The sequence below is a fragment of the Dermacentor variabilis genome, chromosome 1, assembly GCF_050947875.1.
Source record: "Dermacentor variabilis isolate Ectoservices chromosome 1, ASM5094787v1, whole genome shotgun sequence".
Classification (NCBI taxonomy): Eukaryota; Metazoa; Arthropoda; class Arachnida; order Ixodida; family Ixodidae; genus Dermacentor; species Dermacentor variabilis.
The window spans coordinates 204,718,217-204,733,713 of NC_134568.1; the positions used below are offsets into that span (position 1 = coordinate 204,718,217).

Genomic DNA, 15,497 nt, shown 5'->3' on the forward strand with positions numbered 1-15,497 from the left:
ATGAAGTAAATAATGAGTAACGCTGTCGACCATCTAATTGTATTTGCTTGCGATCTACATTAAAAGTCTCACTAAAGCAGCAGAGCGCTGTCGAGCGACAACTGGCGCTAGCAAACCAGGAGTGGAATCGCAAAGCTGTTCGCACGAAGGAATGGAGGAAGCAATCACTATGTATTTCTGCGCATCAGCGTCAATACAGCCGCTACCGTAAGCTGAATTAATGGCACACAAAAGCGCTCACTTTAAAGCTTGTCAATGTGTGCGGAGCGCGACCGTTGGGAAGGAGAACGGGAAATCAGTGGGGAATAAATTCACTGCGCAATATTTAATTTAGCCATTTGAATAAGCTCGGTGCACGCTTCAGAGACCTGATAATCGTTCCATAAGGAAAGCCTAACGAAAGCAAAAAGTAAACTAAGTAAACGGTTATATTTTGATCTCGTACGAACATGCGGGAGTTATCGCTTTTTTACACGAAATCTCCCTGCTGACGCTCTAAGAAAATAAAACAAATGAATACTTCGGTCCTATATAGCCCTAAAACTGTTTGAAAGAAACACACGCATGAACAAAATAATAAGCGCATACAAATCAACACTCCCTATCGCAGCATCTCGCTCTTCCGCATCAATTTTTCTCGACACTTTTTTTTTTCCAAAAGATTTCATATGACTTATCTTTTACTTTTCCGTAATGAATCTCCTGTTCAGAACTTTACAAAAGTACAGAGAAAGGAAAAATTGCCTCGAAAGTAAAAAAAAAAATTAATCGCTCATTCACCGAGGGAACTTTTCGGAATTCTTAATTAAACTTGTGAAGACTTGGGAACGGCTCAAGCCTTTTCCAGAAGAGGGTTCCATTTTTATTCCAGGAAAAAAAAAAGAAGAAGGGAAGAGAGTGCGCGCTACAACACCGAGGAAATTAGAGGTCGGGGTATGTGTACGTCAATTTTATTCTTCCTTTCATCTGGTCTCAAATGATAAATGCAAATTGCGGTACTGCTAGTACGTGTTTGTGTAAATGCGCGAAGGTCCATACCAGATCTTAATGACGCGAACGCGGCCGTCCGCAGCAAGCTAGAAGCCGGCTGCGGGCTCGGCAATCATCTCAAATGACGGCACTAGCAGAGCGAAAGTTTTGAGAACGCGGGCGGAGTTTCCGCGCTCGTTGTTCCAATAGTTGTCAGTTTATAGTCGCTGCCAACCTCCTTAAATGTTGAGGTCGTTAAGCGACGCGACTCAAGTCTGTTGGAAGAATAAAAACGAAGACACTTGGAGGACGCTTCTGGCGCTGAGCAGCTGATTACCACCGTCGTGTAGTAGATGTCAACTACATCCTCGTCCCAATCTGTTACGGCCAAGGCTCCCTTGCGAACAATAACGACATCAATTAAAAAAAAAAAGATGGCCCTGTTAAACGATCGATGCAAATCAGCAGAATAACTCAGCGCCAATTGTCTAACAATGGATCAAATAAAAGTCACATTTGGCTTCAGATACGAATGTTGTACGTATATGTATACTATAAGGAGAGCCACGTTTTGAGGACGTTGGTCCCATCATTGGACAAAACAGCAGAACGAATCTGTTCTTGATTAGGTACAACTCACGACAAGCCAAATTTGCAAGCGGGAAAGCGCTTTTCTTATGGCGGAAAGGAGGCGGAAGTATGCATCCCACTATTCAAATAGGCCATTTTCATCAAAGAGGGCATGGCATGGCATCGTTGCCTCCTTTTGCTTCCTCATAGCTGCCTGTAAGATGGCCAGAAGTAGCCTGTGGACACTAGTACGTACACTAGTACACTGTAGCACTAGTACGTAGAAAAGATACCCCTAGTAAAGAGCTGGTAAATGTCCCAGATAAAAATCGACAAAGAATACTTTTCTGGCGTCTTCGAGGTGCCATGTGCAGAGTGCGAGCAGGTGTATATTGGAAAAACTTGAAATTTTAGGCGAAATTTGCCGGCAACACGCAAACGATGTGAAAAGTAAAACATTGCCTCAAACGTGATTGCTGAGCACGCGGAATCTTTCGGTCATGAAATAGACTGGGGAAAGGAACGTATCCCTACGAGCGGAAAAAAAAAAGTCTATGTTCATCGAGACTACTACTCCGAACCGCAGTGATGGCAGTCTTCCACTCTTCAAGCCTACATAACTGTCTGCTCTTTCGCATCGTTCTCACTGTGAACACAAGACTGCCGTGTGGGAGCAGAGGCGTTGTTTAAAGTTTTTCGCAAAATATTTTCCTTTCTTGGTCGGCATTCTATTTTTTCATCACACCTCTTCTCAACCAGATGGGATTCCGTGATACCCTCGATTCTGTCAATGAAGCTACAAAGCTTCATAACATAGAGATAGAGCCCAGTGCTAGATTAAATATAATTTAGCGGGCCTTTCTCATTGCGAACCTTACCAGCCTGTCATTTAATGTTTCCAATTACTTCGAAGATGAGCGTCAAGCAGTTTACCAGATGGCTGAGAACATTAAAAAGTGTTCAGTGTCCCACTTACACTTACCATGCACGTGGTACTCCGCTACTGTAGATGTTTTTCTTAATGCTGCTATATAGCCTGAGAATGCCAGATAAAATTAAATTTACTATGATTTCCTTTCCGATATTCGTGGTAACAAAAACACTTTTAGTACGTTGGCTTGCACTCTAATTTTAATCACTTTGATTCAGAGAACAGCTGCAACGAACATGTTGCAAAACATAACCGATCATTCCAGCCCTTGTTACGAATTAAAACCCAAGCTACCATAGTAACGCTGCATTATTTACGCAGATACCCGCTCTCAAATTTTCAGAGGAGTTTAGAATAAAACGCAAATATAACAATTCAGTGGAAAAGTACAGAAACCTAGTAAAACGCACAAAATGACTTCCACAAAACACTTTCATATCCAGTTCGGCAATCTGATAAGTAGTTTTTATGCACATGGATAAACATCTCTCCTCCCTCTCCTTCTCTCCTTAATGTGAAGCGTTGTCATGTATTTCTCTTTATTTGCGACATGACTTACATTAAAATAGAAATTTCATTTCCGGCAGTGATCGCCGTGTTTGTTTATCTTTGATTTTTCGTTTCACTCTACGCGTTTGCGCAAGTCACAGTAATAATAATAATTAACCCGCCACACTCACCTCCCACACACGCGCGCAAACACACACACACACACACACACACACACACACACACACACACACACACACACACACACACACACACACACACACACACACACACACACACACACACACACACACACACACACACACACACACACACACAGGCACGCATACACGCACGCACACACACACACACAGGCACGCATACACACACGCACGCACGCACACACGCACGCACGCACGCGCACACACACACACACACACACAGGCACGCACACACAAGCAAAAAAAAGACACGACCAGTCAGGAAGCGCGCAACGCGGGCAAAGCGTTTTTGATACCGGCTGGCACTTTCAATCCTTCAGGGCTCGATGGCAAAGTTTGAGCCATAAAACTATGGAGTTTCTCCGGATTGCCCGGAGTTACCAGCTTAACAAAGAAGCTTGAGAAGAAGCTACGGACCGCGCAATGGGCGATGGAACAAAAAATGACTGGCGCAACGTTAAGAGGCAGGAAGACAGCGGTGTGGATTAGAGGGAAAAGTGGTGTAGCGGATATTCCAGCTGACAGTACGAGAAAGAAATTTAGTTGGGCAGTTCATGTAATGCGTAGGGCAGATATCCGGTGGCCCATTGTAGTTACAGAAGGGTGCCAAGGGAAAGCAAGAGCAGCCGGCGACGTCACGGAACTAAGTGTTGGGATGGAATTGCAAAATTGGCAGGCATAGGAACGGCTACCAGCTCGTATAAGTGGAAATTTATGCGAGAAGCCTTCATCCTGCATTGGGCAAAATATAGGGTGTTGTTGATGACGACGACGGTGATGACGTTTAAAAGTGGCACTGCGGTAATGTTGTACAAGTATGCACAGGATTCCCGCTAATCTATAGAAGCCGGGACTGGCGAATAGTGTTCGTTCTGTCAGGCTGAATGAGTCTCCATAAAAGAGGGACGTGTCTCCACTGAAATACAAAGTGGCTTCACGAAACAGCAGAAACACGAGTGCGTTATGAACTATGCTGCTTTTATTATTGATACTTCTGTGGCACGCTGCAGACCATGAAGCATGAAAAACTAGCGCGAAGTGCTTTGATAGCTGCTTCACTGTCCAGCCGCACTTGTGCTGTAGACAGGAAAAGCGAAGCCAGAACCTCACTACTATAGTACACACTAGAGCTACGGTTATTATAAGCCTTCGCCGCATCGGTGGACGCTATACAAGCTGACGCAAAATGCTTATAGCATGCCGTGTACTCCTTTTCGCGTATTCTAAAGCTCCCAAATTATTCTGAGAGGTACACCCTATGTGTATATAGACAAATCGCGCTACGTAGCGCAATCCTGTTTCCATACTAAAGAGAGTGCTTGAACTCGAGGGCAGGCTTTGAAAACGTTTACCCCATGTAAAAGTGCGCCATCATAAACTCGTAAATGACTTCACACGTATTACTACGACATTTTTTTTGCAATTTCCACCAAGCAGTGATTAATTGCCCACTTTTAATTAAACAAACGCTGTCAACCATGGTAAAAAGTGGCAGTTCGTTCGTGAACAAAAAAAAAAAAGAAAGAAAGAGAACTGCAGTGGATACGGTCATCTTACAAAAACCCAGATCCGTTTCCTGTTTCATGCAGTGCACTTTTCAGACAGCGATAATACAACTAATGCTTATGTTTTCTTTTAATTTTTTTACATTACTTCCTCGAAAAACATTCCCACACCTAAAGCTTACCGAGGATATTAACAGGCCATTAAATTGTTTCCCGTGTTCTTGCTCGTTAACTTTTTACTATAGGAGAGCTTAGTTTCGACAAATGACGCAGCGTTTGTCATTAGGCTTGTTTTTTCGTTTATTTCCGCCGGTTAATGCTCGTTCCAAAAACTCATTAGAATTTTTCTACAAAGCCACGCTATTTTGCTTCTTTAACCTCGAGAGCTCAAACATGTTGCGGAGCTTAACAACCACAACAAGCTACATTATGTTTAAAGAATTCTTGAGCAGGACAAAAAAAAAGGATAATGATACATTCCCCCCAATCGAAACATTCGAAGCGTTTTACCGAATATGATCGAAATTTCCGAAGGCAGGATGGTAAACCTGATATGCCTTATTTTTTTATTATTTCTTTGCATCACGCCATGACGGTGGAAGTCAGCAAAGGTGTGACATGCTAATTAGCAGCCTTTATAACTCGACACCCAAATATCTTTCTAATTAGTACTTTAGGGCATATCGAAGCCAGTTACGTATACTGTTAACAGCATGACCATTAAATGGAAATCATTAGAGCAGAGCAGTGCTTAACATTTGCCGGCATGCATGCCGCGCGTATTTTGCGCACGGATACCTGGAAGCCATGTGGCAGTCGGAAGAGTTTCTACATAGTGATATGTTTCGAACGCCGGCGGGCTTTGATCACGCAGTTACGTTCGTTTACAGCACGCATTGATTATTAAACTCTAGTCAAGCGACTTGAATGCATGCGCGCACTATGTCTGGCACACTTTCCGACAGAATGCGCCACTGATATCGTGCTATCGAAAAAATGTATTAAATGTATTCTCCCCTCGCCCCCGGCGCTTACTTCATCACCTTTAAGAATTTGCTCACTGCTGCAGTTCAGGGCTATAAGATTAAGCGGCTGAGAATGAGGTCGTGGGTGCGAGTCCCGGACGCCGTGGCCGCATTTAGGCAGGGAAGAAGCCCCCTCCCCCCCCCCCCCAAAAAAAAAGAAAAGAAAGAAGAAAGATATGAAGAGAAAGCAAAGCGCCTTTGCACTGGTTTCTGGAGCGCACGATAAGGAACCTATACAGGCGGCCAAACGGTAAATACGGTTCGCTACCGTACACTGGCGGACGGGGTTCTAGCCTCCATGTGTTTTCATTTTGAACCTTGTGATCTAGTGATCTGCCGTCTGTCACTCTATTTCCTTTTCATATTTCTACGTCTCCGTATAGCTAAAAAGATGCAATGTTAGTAACCTATCCACAAGAATTTGCGTAACGCGGAAACTGCCAGAAACATGAAACTTGCCGGTAACGGCTCACGAATATTAGCGTGGTGCACATCTACACTGATTAACTCGACGCTGTACAATACCTAAAAAAAAATGTTTCCAAGTCGCTGCAGACCTGCTAAGACACGCATTCTTCTCTGGTCTTTCCTATTCATTGTCAATGTAGGTTCGGTGCAGGGTAATGGCGGTAACCTGTACAACCATCTCGCGCACAGAATTGCGCACTCGATTTCTGCTATATTAGAAATTCCACCCACTTGGCTTCCTTGAGACGCCCCATTTATCCTCTTACTCCCAAAATTACGTCTCCATCAGGACACACGGGCCTTACTCCGTCCTTTCTTCGTCTACCTCCCCTGTAATCGTTCTCGGGCGGCGAAAGTTTCCGTAGACTACGGGATAGTGCGGCGCTGACACTTTCCGCCACCTGGGCCTAGGGTAAGACAAATGATGACCTCGTGCTCTGTCCAGAGGATTCTACTCTAGCATCTGCACCAGGCGTTCGTGCGTTGTGGATCTGCCCAGGGGGCGAAACCTAGACGAGAGAAAAATTCAAGAGCTCTCAAGTTACGAACTGGTCAGACAGACAGCTACACGTGTCCGCTGTTGCGTACTCCAGGGTAGCGTATCGTACTGCTGCCGAGAAGTAGCGGCGCCTGCCTATCGAAGCTCGACCGACGTTACTTATTGAGTAGCGTGGCGTTGTCTGCGGGCTGCAGGCATCCGGTAGACCATGGCGACCAAGCGAGGGCGAGACGATTTCTAGTGCGAAACTTGCACGGTTTATTCAAAAGTAGTTGAAAGAAAATGAGAAGAGCACAATTGATCAAAAGTACATTTCGGAGCCCCTTAAATAGGCTCTCCACAATCGTGGGCTGGACCTTGCTTCCGTCGATGTCACGTGACCGGCACAGAAAGAGGGCCCCTCCCCCTCTTGTTATACCGAGCCGGCTGAAAGGAAGAAGTCGTCCCGCCTCCCGGAATTGTAGACGCCTGTCCGCCTCTTCTGCTATTGGCGGGTTCGTGGAAGTTCTCTTCTAGGTCCAATTCGTGGAAAGGGCCTCTCTAAACTCGCACAGGCACACACACACACACACACACACACACACACACACACACACACACACACACACACACACACACACACACACACACACACACACACACACACACACACACACACACACACACACACACACACACGCACACACACACACAAAAGAGGCTGTACACTGCGGGGCTTCCGGCAGACAGGCACACTCGAAACGGTCATGGCGAATTAGAAAGTCGCGCTTCATTTCGACGAGGCAGGGTGAGAGGTTCGGTTGAAATTCCTTTCGCCACGTGGTCTCAGACGCCAACCCTAACACCGCTCATGGACAAGTTCTCTAAGCCACTGTTCCAATTCTTGTATGAAAGGACCTGTGGACTTTTATTTAAATAACAATATAAGCTGCAGGAAACGCTGTTGGAATAAAAAAAAAGTAGGTCGTGCATTTTACACGTGAGGATCCTGCTGCCTTGCTAAGTCCGAGATCTATTCGAACTTTTCACTTCCCGCATTTCGAGAACTATGGCTGTTATAGTCGTTCCTCACCTTAAGCCCTGTATCAGTGACATTATTTAGCTGTGGTCTCTATTTCGAATCTATAAATTAATAAAAAAAGAAAACCGCTGGCCCAGTTCGCTTGTGCCAGCAACTCTATGTCTCAAAGAATGTGAGGCCGCATTTGCTAATGTCTTCTTCTTTAAGAATTACCTCTCATTTTTCAGCGCCTCACTTTTCATTGCTATCACCACTGATAGGGCGCCGTCTATAATAACCAGTCCTTGTGCGTGCTTTTGTCTTGTTTATCTAGCACATGTTTGTTTAGGAAAATTCTCAAGTTCTTAGTGCGCCTTCAGTAGACGTCCCTTCAAACACCATAGTAGTTAAAAATAACTTAATGCATCCCCAGCTCCTTCTTTCGGAATTTAAAGAAATAAAAGAGATGAATATAAGCCACACACTGGCATAGCATGGGCCACTAAAGAGCAATATAATGGGCAGATTGCGGGCGCGAACCCGAGTATAAAAGCTGCGTCTTTTCCAATCCAATATTGAATTTCTGAGAGTAAGAAAGCGCGCCTTAGATATACATCTGCCGATTAGTTCGCGATCGTGCCGTTTGAATAGAACGCAATGAAATAGAGTGAATTAATTATTATTTCTATCATTAGTTGCCGGCTGCCGCGTTTCGCACTCTTGAAAAAGCAAAGGACCGTCTGTAAAGAGTGTGGATTCTTCCTCCATCTTTAGGTCTGCTGCGTTAAACGCTACTTGCAAATTGCTGTTGTCAAACGGAGTTTCGACGCCAGGCAAATGGGCTTGCGGCGCTTCAATAAATGTGCATTTGGCACCTCTGTCATGCATAAAACCGAGACATGTCATTCCTGGCCTCTGAAACACATATCGGTTTGAACCCGCAAGCTTTCTATTAGCGTGCTTGCGCTAGTGTCTCCGCTTGTGGCTGAGTGCTTGTCTTGTAGCGCATACCAAGAAGCTTGAAGTGCTCGACAGTTTAATAGAGTAGATAGTAAAAATGACCAGTGGCTCAGTTTCTGTCTTGGCACCCATGCTCAACAATACATAAGAGGAAGCTTTAGCACCGGTCATCATCATCATCAGCCTGGTTACGCCCACTACAGGGCAAAGGCTTCTCCCAAACTTCTCCAACTAACCCGGTCATGTACTAATTGTGGCCATGTTGTCCCTGCAAACTTCTTAATCTTATCCGCCCACCTAACTTTCTGCAGCCCCCTGCTACGCTTCCTTTCCCTTCGAATCCAGTCCGTAACCCTTAGTGACCATCGGTTATCTTCCCTCCTCATTACATGTCCTGCCCATGCCCATTTCTTTTTCTTGATTTCAACTAGGATGTCATTAACTTGCGTTTGTTCCCTCACCCAATCTGCTCTTTTCTTATCCCTTAACGTTACACCCATCATTCTTCTTTCCATAGCTCGTTGCGTCGTCCTCAATTTAAGCAGAACCCTTTTCGTAAGCCTCCAGGTTTCTGCCCCATACGTGAGTACTGGTAAGACACAGCTATTATACACTTTTTTCTTGAGGGATAATGGAAACCTGCTGTTTATGATCTGAGAATGCCTGCCAAACGCACCCCAGCCCGTTCTTATTCTTCTGATTATTTCCGTCTCATGATTCGGATCCACCGTCACTACCTGCCCTAAGCAGATGTATTACCTTACCACTTCCAGTGCCTCGCTACCTATTGTAAACTGCTGTTCTCTTCTGAGACTATTAAACATTACTTTAGTTTTCTGCAGATTAATTTTTAGACCCACCCTTCTGCTTTGCCTCTCCAGGTCAGTGAGCATGCATTGCAACTGGTCCCCTGAGTTACTAAGCAAGGCAATATCATCAGCGAATTGCAAGTTACTAAGGTATTCTCCATTAACTCTTATCCACAATTCTTCCCACTCCAGGTGTCTGAATACCTCCTGTAAACATGGTGTGAATAGCATTGGAGAGATCGTATCTCCCTGCCTGACGCCTTTCTTTATTGGGATTTTGTTGCTTTCTTTATGGAGTTCTACGGTGGCTGGGAGCCGCTATAGATATCTTTCAGTATCTTTACATATGGTTCGTCTACACCCTGATTCCGTAGTGCCTCCATGACTGCTGAGGTTTCGACCGAATCAAACGCTTTTCCGTAATCAATGAAAGCTATGTATAAGGGTTGGTTATATTCAGCACATTTCTCTATCGCCTGATTGATGTGTGAATATGGTGCATTGTTGAGTAGCCTTTACGGAATCCTGCCTGGTCCTTTGATTGACAGAAGTCTAAGGTGTTCCTGATTCTATTTGCGATTACCTTAGTAAATACTTTGTAGGCAACGGGCAGTAAGCTGATCGGTCTATAATTTTTCAAGTCATTGGCGTGCTCCTATCTAAATACATGTAAAAGGAGAATTCGTTTTTCTCGACAACCACTGCACCAAATTTGACCAGCTTTGTCGCATTTAAAAGAAAAACTTAAAATCTAGCGACTGTAGGCTTCGAATTTTTTATTTAGATCGTCAATTTTTTTATTAAATATCGGTGATAATCGGAAATTTTTAGAAAACGACACTATGAAGTTTACAACTCTATAACTCCGCAAGGAAAAATGACAGAACAATTCTCTGAATTGCATCTAATAGTACATCTAAAGCGGACAAAATTGATATGTTACACTTGAATCTGAAAAGAAATCAGTAATATTGAAATATAACTTTTGCAGGACACTTGTACGCAACGTAACGAATTCAGGTAAGCTGTAAATTGACATATCGAACTTGTCCGCTTTGAATGATCGAATGGATGCCGTTTGGAGAACCGCGATATCTGTTTTTGATGCAGATATATTAATTTATAAACTTCGTGCGTCTATTTTTTTCGGACTTTCGGATGTTTGAAAATCCTTTCCGCAAAGTTCAGGCTCCAAATAGAAATTCCGCTGACAGCAGTCCCTAGAATTTGATTTTCTCTCTCAAATGCAAGAAATTTCATTAAAATCGATCCAGGGGTTACCTAAGAAAAGCGTTTTTTTGCGTTTTACATCTATTTGGATAGGCCGCGACGGAGTTGGGCCCGAGCTAAAGCTTCCTCTTAAGGTTTGTTTCGCCTTTGTTCGGAATTGACAGAAATAGACATCTACAATGACGGAACACACATGGTACAATTGCTTATCGTTAATGTTGTATTTTCCTGCTCATTAATGATCGTTTCGATCTTCTTCACGCCACAAGCTTTGAACAGCTTGCATGCTTAAGCAGAGACGGACATTCTTAAAATCATGCGGTCCTAGAGACAGGAAACGTGCGTCGTATTTCATACCACCATTATTGCCAAACACACCCATTTAAAAAAAAAACAGGCACATGACAACAGCCAAATTCAACCGTATTGTGACGTTTGTGCTCTGAAGTTGTGACGTCAAGCTGCTTTCAATTGCGCTACACGCTACTGTTTGATAAAGGCAGATCAAACTTTACAGCAATACTGTTACTGCTTATGTGTTGCCATTCATAATCACTTATTCTGAGGAGTAAAATCAGAACTGAAATTTTATTTCACGACTCTTCAGACAAGGGCAGGAAAACCGCCAGAAGACTTTGCTGGACCGCTTCGTTAAGCAGTGAAACTTATCTCCACTAGTAGCCACAGTACAGTACAGCTTTGAATAATTGTAATTATTCAGTAATGTAATCGTGAGGTCTCCTGTAATGGACCTCTATTGGGGCTAACAGTATAAATAAACAAAGAAACAAAATGTGGCGAGTCAAAAACGCCTCTAGCATGACACTGCTCAGCTGCGGCTGTGAGCAACGAGGCGTAATATAAACAAAGTAGATGCATAAATTAGTTACTTCTTTGGTAAAAGATGCACAATTGAGTTCCAAGCTTGACTATGCTTCCAATAAAGCCGGATACACTTCGAGAATCGGCTTTAGCCCCTCTGTTGTTGCCCTGTAGTGCACAAAAGTTAAACGTCGAGGCAGTACATTTTCTTCCCACAATTTTATTACTAAAAGAAACTTTACAGGGTCTCGCCCGTGAAGAAAGGAGATGCAGACTGTCCGCGCCAACGCAAAAACGGGCTCGACGAGAGGCAAACAACACGAGCGCGGACAAAAAGCTTTATACAGTTGAGTGCGAAAACGCAGATGAGTGGACGGAGCCGCGTAAGGCTACGAGTAAAAGACAAAGAAACAAATAAACACGCTCAAATAGATTCCACTGCCATAGCAACAAATTTCCAACAGATGAACTTCCGCGACCGTGAAAGCCACAGGCGGGCGGCATGCCGAGGCACGCCGTCTGTGTATCGGCGAACGCTTTTGCACCGTTTCCGCGTTTGTCAAGAGCCACCAGATTGAAAACTTCGCTCTTTGTCCGTGGGCTGTTTGCGCATCGCAGAGAGACGGTGACTTGCGCTAATGAGAGCGTGGGTGAAACCTCTAGCTTCGTTTTCAAGTTGCGCCCGATTTTAACGAGGAATGATTCCATGCAGCCACGGATGGTTAACTCGTTCGTTGTTGTAGCACCACCATCCAAAGTATTTCAAAATTGTATTGGCGCCAGTGACTTGTTGCACGTTTATCATCCCACGCGAAGTTTCCTGCTATGATAACACTGTTCAATACGACAATACTTCAGGAAGTGGCTAATTCCCGAGTCTTTTCATATTTGTACTGAAAACTGTTCGTCATTGGCAAGGGCCGTGGCTATATATCACCTCACGTCATCATGACGCGTCTTCCAAGAAACCTCAACTGCTCAGAGTATTTTCGTAAGGCTTCCAAAAGCGGGAAGACCCAACTTGTGGCGCTCTAGTGAGCGTTAGCCCGTCGGGATAAGAGAGGATTGGGTTGGGCAGGGTTAACCAACCCCTCCTAGATTGCAAGCCTGTGCACTCTGCTTATTACGTGATGCTACATGTACCGAAATATACATTGCGAAGCTTGGTGTGACTAAAGCGGTGACGTTAAAATCACTGCGGCTTGCTCAGGAGCATCCCTCGGGAGCATCCCCATGGCAGATGGGCAAAGTAGTATGACGTCTTGGACCGAAGTGCACAGACCTTGTGCTATCTAGGAGGCGTTATGTTAGCCTGTTTGCACGTGGTAGTCCGTGTCTCTTGGCAAAGTAGCCCACACAAACGTAGTTTGGTCGACAGTGCGCAGCTAGCTGCGAGGAAATGCGCATTTTGTTCGCTGTCTTCGTTGTCTTGCCTCTACGCAAGATCTTAGCCCGCCGTAAAAGTGTTTATGTAAACGCTACCGCATCCAGCTGTCTAACCCCGCAGTTCGAGCCGAATGACTATCGTTGGTACAATGTAAATGAACTTCCAGTAAGCGCGATGTGAGTCAAACTGTAATAGCTGCAAGGCAGGAAGGAAGGAAGGAAGGAAGGAGGAGGAATAGACAGAAAGACAGGGAGGTTAGACAGTTCTCAGACCGGCTGGCTACCCGGTGCTGGGGAAAGGGGGTAAGGGGATAAAAGATAATAGAAAAGAGATGTTATAAAGAAAGGAAAGAAGAGCAAGAAAGAAAGGTGAAAAAGCAAAGGAGAATACCGCACTGCTTAAAGTCTGCCTTTAAGACCAGTTCCCTGCAAGAAGTGCAACAACACTTTCAAAGCCTTGTGAGCTGAGGACGGTCTCGGCCAGTGTCCCAGGGCCCTTTCATCCGACAAAAGGCGTTTGTCAAGACTATCTAACACTCTTGAGAGTTCTTTCCTGGGCGCACTGAAGCGGGGACATTCATAGACAAGGTGGGTGATTGTTTCCTAACACCTACAATTATCGCATGTAGGGCTGTTGTCCATTCCGATTCGAAATGAGCAAGCATTTGTGAAGGCCACGCCAAGCCTCAAGCGGCACAGAAGCCTCTCCTCAGCTCTAGATAGTCCTGACCGAAGACGTAGCCGTAGATTCGGATCCAAGTTGTGGAGACGAGCGTTGGTAAATTCCGCCGAGTTGCAATGCGAAAGTGTAAGTTCCCGTACGAGTGGACGAAGCCTTGCAGCTGTGCCTGTTCTGAATAACGGTATAGCTATAAAGTGGAGGCCATTATGAGCAGATCGGGCGGCGTCATCTGCACGGTCGTTTCCGTAGATACCACAATGGCCCGGTATTCACTGATAAATGATGTGTCCTACCCATTCCTATGGGTAGACAAGATCCGGGTATTAGGAATGATGATAGAACACAAGGGCGGCAATGGCGAAGCACTTCGCAAGATAACGGCAAAGGCCACCAGTACGCTGCAGCTCATTCGACGCATCACCAACAAACACGCGGGCATGCGCGAAGGCAGCGTCATAGGACTCATACAAGCCTTCTTCATTTCTCAAATAAAGTACACGGCAGCGTTTCACAACTGGACGGTAGCGGAAAAAAAAAGTTCAGCGCCATCATATGCAAGTCGTACAGATGTGCGCTGGGACTTGCGCCTGGAGTCAGCAACACCAAGCTCTTAGAACTAGGCTTACAGAATGCGCTCGAGGAACACGTGGAGACGCAACAAGTGTCCCAACTCGAGCGCCTATCCAAAACCCGCCCGCGCAGACACGTGCTCGAAAAGCTCGGCATCACATACAACACGCAGCACGGCATCAAAGTAGAAATTCCGAGAACCATACGCGAGCAACTATACGTACCCCCATTGCCTCGCAACATGCACCCCCAACACCACACGGGGAGACGTAAAGCTTGGGCACAACACATGAACCAAAGCTACTCCATGGCAACAACAAGGAGGCGGTCTTCACCGACGCAGACCGTTATCGAGACAGGAATAGTTTCGAGGCGGCAGTTACTAGCCCCCGAGGCAACCACCTCACGAGCATCCCCGTGAACACAGCACATGCCGAAGCGGCAGAGGAAGCGGCCATAGCACTGGCCCTCACACAAACCAAAGCGACATACGTGATCTGCGATGCGCAAACGGCAATTCGCAATTTTGCAAATTGGGGCATCTCGCAAGAGGCGTATCACATATTTCAGCGACATCCCATACACCAGGGAGAGGCCGACTTCGATAACCGAAGGCATTTGCTATGGATCCCGGCACACACTGGATTGAGCACCCCCAACGGAGCGGCTCACCGCGTTGCTCGAGGCATCACTCACGGAGCATCATCGGAGGAAGAGCTCCCGCGGTGTACTGCAAACGTCTTGGCGTGGGAGGATCGTATGACCAGGTTCCACGACATCACGACATACTACCAGTTACAAAGACGCGTATACCGATTCCCTCAAGCTAGGTTAGACAGGGCGCAAGCAGTACACTTCAGACAATTACAAACGGATTCTTACAGAAACCCCACACTCATGCACGCCGTGTATCCAGACATGTACACTACAAACAAATGCACATCGTGTGGCGAGGTTACCACTTTTAATCACATGTTATGGGAGTGTCAGGACTTAACAAACAAGTCGGGCAATGCCGAACGCTCCGTCTCTACCACCGCCAGCCTCCGCTCGCGCTAGAAGACCGCACTGCTCAGCTCGAGCCTGACAGCACAACTCTGGGCCGTCCAGCGAGCCGAGGAAGCCGCTTCGAGACAAGCTCTCGGTAACCGCGTCCGCGGCGGGTGCCCAGATCCACTAAAAAGACGCCGGACTCGAATCTTATTGATTTGAAAATAAAGTTTACGCTCTCTCTCTCTTTCTCTATCGTGTGGTGATCAAAAAAGTCTTATGTCAGCGACTAATTGTTCACTCGATCCATGACGAAATGACAGCATAATGCACTTAAGAGCAGACTTGGAGTCGGAGAACGTAGACCATGT

The 15,497-nt window shown here is 45.6% G+C and overlaps 1 protein-coding gene across 2 annotated transcripts in view; it reads right to left on the bottom strand.

Moving 5' to 3' along the window:
- Positions 1-15,497, bottom strand: part of Ac76E (adenylate cyclase type 2 Ac76E) — a 944,861-nt gene that overhangs the window by 225,377 nt on the left and 703,987 nt on the right. The window lies entirely within an intron of this gene.